Raw genomic sequence first — 6,000 nt, forward strand, 5'->3', positions numbered from 1 at the left:
TCTCGACACATCACAGCGCCGTTCCTCTCGCCGTGTCCGATCGCTCCTCTGAGCAATATTTTCCAGCACAAATCTCTATGAGTTCCTTTTCCTTGCATCCATGTCACGGTCGAAGGGCTTCTCGGGGTGGACGGGCCGAATGCCCAAAGGCAAAAAAAAAAAAGAGTAAAAATAGACACCTGGCGTCTTCCCCTCTCCTCCATCTCGTCCACTCCTCCCTCCCCCGCCCTCCTGACTCACCGGCAGGACCTTGGAAAGCTTTTAGTCTGGGCTCACAGCCTGGCCCCTGGGGAATTAAAAGTGCTGTTTTTGTGGTTTTATTGTATATTCTTCCAAATTCAGCAGGAATAACACAAGGCCAGACTGAAATGTTCCCTTGTCTTATTCGACTCAACAGCACTTTGACAAAGGAACAAACCAACTGAAAATCAATTAACCCTTCAGCCGTCAGCCTTAATCACGGCTCCCAACAGCACTTAGCCCCGCGGCTCGGTCCACATCCTTCAGCTCAACGCGCATTGACCCATCGGTGATCAATCATATCCCAGGACCAGTTTGAACTCGCCACAGCTGTTGCAGTGACAACCTGACAGCAAATCTATTCAAAGTTTGTTAACCCGAGCGCTTTCTCAACGAGGGGAGTGGAAAAAAAAGATAAGAAGAGATGACGTCCCGGCGACGACGTGGACGAGTCCCTGAGCCGCTCCGCCGAGTGTGAACACGGTGAACTGTCACAGCAGCCGGCTGACAAGACCGGAGCTCGCTGCTTTAACGCTTATGACCTTATCGCCGCCGCCTTTTAATTATTCAGGGGTTTGACTGTTTGCTAAATACGCCTTGCTCAGATCGGGGGGGCTGTCAAATTGTGGCTTAGCAACCGTAACTATAGGCACAGCAGGCCAGGAGATGATATCGTGGATTAGACCATGTATTGGTGTGGTGGTCCTTGTCTTTAAAGGTGCTCTGTATGCTAGTTAGAGCGTTAATATAGCAGCAAACAACTTGTTGCTATACATGCATGCAGCGTGGAGGGACGTCCACCTGAACAGAGAATACACGTCACTCTCCAAGCCGAACCTCACGATGGGTTATGTTCACTTTGCTCGCTTGAGGGAATGAAATCTGCGAGCAACAGTTGCGCGTTGTCGCTAGCTAGAAATTAGAAGCCTTCTTTAGCGTGCATCTGTCTGCAAATTGCCATAAGTGGACAATCTGCCGTTACCAATTGTAAATTGCATTTGTGCCGTCTGAAAACGGAAAAGCTTGAAGGTGTAGCAAAAGTAAACAAAGGGTTTCGAACGAGTTCTTAACGAACGATCCATTTGCTTTCAGGAACTACTCAAAAAGTTCACATTTGGCGCTTACGGCATCCAACTATAACTGTTCAACTTTCAGATGTCGCTCCGACATGTTCGAGGGCCGAGACACGGAGAGCCGGTCCATGATTGACTACATGTGCTCTCCAGAGAGCGGAGGCAGTCGGTCATGTCAGCCTAACCGGCGGAAGTCACAGTGCAGTGATTCAGAGAGACAATTAAAGTTTGTGCGCTCAGCCGGTCTCTGCAGCGCTCTCTGATCACAGACAAGCGCTCCCACAAGACGCACAATCACCCCGTTGCCTTCCGTTATCGCCGTCGATGGCTTTTACATGCGGACACACGCAAAACTCTCAAACGTGCAGACTTTTATAGAAGAGGCTCGTCCTCATCAGCTCGTGTGTGGAGATGTCCAGTCATCTTTTATCCACTCCGAACATAAAACACACACACTATATGTAATAAAGCAGAAATCACTGCAATTATAGCATTAAGCTTTGGTACCATTTTTAATTTGTCCTTTTAAACCTGATGAATACCCTGGTGTGATTAAAGTACCAATGTGGGAAACACAAAATGATTAATAGGTATGTTGGCAGTTTTCTTATGATTATTGCATTATGAGTCCATTATAGGCACTTATAGGCATATTAAATAAGACTGTGGAGACAGCATGACATTTATTTGGCATATTGAGCACGCTGATGTGTTTTCTCGGCAGGGTTATGCAGATTAAGCACCAACATCTATTCAAAAACAATACTGAAACAAACAAAGAAGAGGAATTCCCTTTGGTGGAACTGTGGTAACTGTAAAGCGGTTTTACAGGGAAAAAATATGATTTCTTTCCTTGTGGATATTGATGCCGTTGACACCGTTAATGTACTGTATGTGTTACCCTGTGTGTGGGTATGATGCCGTGTACTTATGAGTAGTGATATATGTATTTAAGTATGCGTTTACACTGACTGAATCAGCCGGCCGGGTCAATACTACGATGTCGCTGTTGAGCTCTGCGCTGATTTGAACGGGAATCCACTTCTTTTAAGTAAAATGGGAGAATGTGGGCGCTCTAATAGACAAATGCAAATCTGGGAAATACGGCCGACAAACATACACTTGAAGAAATGTATATTTGACGAAGTGCTGTTGGGCAGTCTGGAAGCTGAATACATAGTTTTTCTTTTCAATTTCAGGCAATTTCGGGGGTATACTTTAAATTGAGCGACTCAACAGCGACACCAGCATCAACAGTTCTAGGCCAGTTGTGCACACAATTTAAACTGGGAAAAGCCCTGCAATACCAACTAATGACTATGGACAAGAGCCCGAGGGTTCTGACCGTGACCTGCAGCCGACGTGACAAAATGTACTGCTGGGTGTCCAATTTGAACCACAGCATTTTCTATTGTTTTGAGAAAGGCATTTAGGAATGGTAGACCAAAAACATAATACTATGTATTATAAAAATGTCTACACAAGGGTCTTCCTTAAAAACAGTACCTTCGAAACTTAATAGTAGCAACCACGGCCTGATCATCTGATACGGGACTTCAGTGGTTCAGTGCAGTCGGGTTCTTTGCCTGGTTGGTGATCGAGCGGCAGGAGAACATCCACAACACAACAGACCAATTAAAAAGTGTAGTGAGTAGTGTGTGTGTGTATGTGTGTGTGTCTGTTGTGAAATTGAAGATTCTATTTTAAAAATTCCCCTCACGGTTCGCTTCCTTCCTCTCGGCCCTTCCTGTACCTTCCTGTGTATTAACTCTCTCGCTGTGCCCGGCCTGCCCCGTGGGCCCGGCTACAAAACCTGCTGGAGAAAGGGCTGTGATCTATAATTCACACAGATCAGTGACCCAGGAGAAGATACACCGTCTCTCCCTGCTGCCTCCCCGAACACAGCCTGGTGATTAGTGTGCCTTATTGTTAGCATCTGCAGGTATGTGTGTATGCGCGCACGCTCATATCGGTGTGTGTTTGTAGAGTTCAAGGCAGAAGGAATGAGTGTGTGTGTGTGTGTGTGTGTTGATGTGCGTGGGTTTCTGTATGATGATTGATGCCAGAGCTCTCCAGAATGCACAAAGGTTCAGTATTTTCATTGTGTATAGGTTTAATTTTTAATAGCACAAACAGACAACACACAGCTCTGAAGTTCAAGGCCCGGCCGTTTGTAGCCATGGTTTTTTTTTTTATTTCTTTGAATTTTTTATTGCAGAGTGGAGACGATTTGATGATCTGCAAAAAAAAGGTTCTGGGAGGAGTAATTGACGGAGTCAGCAGGGTCACGGGGGCTGTGAGTGTGTGCAGAGTGTTTGTATTTGTTTCAGTTCTCATGTGTATCTTGAGGATGACAACACCCACACACACACACAACACACACAACACACACACACACACACACACACACACACACACACACACACACACACACACACACACACACACAGTCTTCCGTCATGAGATGGCGGTGGCTGATTACAGGGAGTTGTGGGTGGTAATCAGTGATTATAGAGGTCGGTCTAGTTAGGGGGAATTATTCCATCTTCAGTGTCTCAGATGTGGATAAAGAAGTCGGAGAGAGGTGCTGGTGATAAGGACGTAGGCTGATGAACGACTTTAGCGTACACAATGCAATCCAAACCAGCCATACAGGATCCATCTATATCCATCTTCTCAGAAACACTCCACAAATGTTATGTTGGTGTGTGAAAATGTTGCAGCAGAATATTGATGAATACTTGAGCACTGCTTGACAGTTGTGTTAGCGACTCTGTGGATCTGCCTGTTTTCAGTGTCTCGTGTCCATTGTGAAATGATGAAAAGCTTGGGCAAATATGACAAAACGTTCTTTTCACTTGTGCTTTAACCTTTTGTAAACCGTTTGAAAATCCTCCCGCGCCAATTTTAAGTCCCAGCATGCCCCCTTCAGACAATCTTTTGGCATAAAATACATCATATTTTTTTATTTTTGAACCGAACGACAGTTTTTTGACTGAAACTCCTTCGTAACAGGCCAACACTTTGTTTTCTTGTGATTTTTTTCACAGATTCCGATTCCTTGGGTCCTAATCTTTCCCAAAAGGTGTCTTATTGACCGAGCCAGGAGGCATTTTTGGGGAATCGGGCTCATATCATGCTGGATGTTCATAGTTATTATCAAAATACCTTGTAAAAGTGGTTTTTTCGCAGATATCATTTTTTTCCCCGAGACTTTGCTGAACAAATACAAACAATAAATACAAGTGTTGGAATCAATTTGGGGTTCACACAACGACTCAAACACAAGGAAAAAGAGGTCTAAAGACAACTTTGGTTCCACAGTTTTCTACGGGTTAAAGTGAAGGGAAAGATTGACTGAAGTATTTAAATAGTAATATTAAATATTGAAGAGTTAACTTCAATTTGATACACAATTGGTTTTATTTTTCCGAACCTTAACCAGTGTGCTTTGGTTAAGATATCCTGTGTAAATGTTTAGCACTTTGTACACCCGCCCACCATCTCCCTGTGACTTCGTAGGGAGGCCTAAATATGTCGCTATTTCCTCCCTGAAAAATTTGTTGCACTGAACAAAATCCAGGCCACCATTAACATTTTGAGCAAAACATATTTGGCGAAACAAATAACCGACTTGACCACTTTGTCACAGTACTACTCCTGCATCTAATCGTGTACACAATCAATCATAGTGACTATATGTGTAAGTTCTACCCAGGGTCAGGCCATCTGCCCAAGACACCATCCACCAAGCTGTATTATTGGGATGCCACACAATGCCACATCAAGTGGCTCTTTCATTCTTGTACAACACCCCCAATCAAGAATAATGATCAAATCATCAGGACTGTTGTGTTGCGTCCAAATGTTACAATAGAAGAAGTGCTGGAGTGGAAAGCAGGAGGCGTTCTGAAGGTGTGGCAAGGCGGCCATCGCTGACAGGAAGGACGCCCTGAGCTTAGCCCAAAGAAGCCTGATCAGTCTCACTGATGGGAAAACACACCACTATAATCACCTCCCAGGAAAATAGACAACGTCGTTGGAAAATCAATCTCAAACTGGACCAATGACGTCATCCACAGATTGCAAACCCATCCCCTCAGGACAACAACCACAGTATAAAGAGTCAGAAAGCCGGTTAGAGGCAGGACGAAGGATGTGACACCTTCGCTTTAACCTAACCGGGACAGATTGGCCGTGTGTTACAATGTTATCCATGACGGCTTAACGGTTTGCAAACCTTCTGCTTAAAAATAGGACGCAATAGGCGAATGCTTTCGCTAAGATATGAGGACGAAGAATGAGGTCACTATGTAGGTGTCCACTTCAGGTTGTTCCACAAATCTATGACCTTAAAGCTGAAGCTCTAGTGCAGGCATGGTGACAATGTATCCTCAGTGTCTCATGTGGCTTATTGACCAGGTACGATTGTGTGCCGTGGTGTACAGATGTTGGCGTGCCTGGTGCTTGTGCAGCAGAGATCCAGACCAAATCTCTTGATGACGAATTCTCTGGCCCTGTGTGTGTCACACTGAACCATTTAGCATCCAGCCAGCTCTTCTCTCTCTTCTGGTTTGCAGATTGACGGAGGGCTGGCTGCCACGTCACTGGACTGGTGGGTAATGTAATGAGAAAAGTGACTTCGCTTGAGAAATTGTGCAAGGCCGTGGCCGTGCGTGACTAGAGG

At 45.0% G+C, this 6,000-nt stretch overlaps 1 protein-coding gene across 2 annotated transcripts in view; it reads right to left on the bottom strand.

Moving 5' to 3' along the window:
* The window catches only part of necab2 (N-terminal EF-hand calcium binding protein 2), a 100,079-nt gene that overhangs the window by 45,531 nt on the left and 48,548 nt on the right, over positions 1–6,000 (bottom strand). The gene's annotated exons all lie outside the window — the stretch shown is intronic.

This window comes from Clinocottus analis, unplaced genomic scaffold (assembly GCF_023055335.1).
Source record: "Clinocottus analis isolate CAN_PGR_092001 unplaced genomic scaffold, fCliAna1.0.p SCAF_6, whole genome shotgun sequence".
In the NCBI taxonomy this organism is placed as follows: domain Eukaryota; kingdom Metazoa; phylum Chordata; class Actinopteri; order Perciformes; family Cottidae; genus Clinocottus; species Clinocottus analis.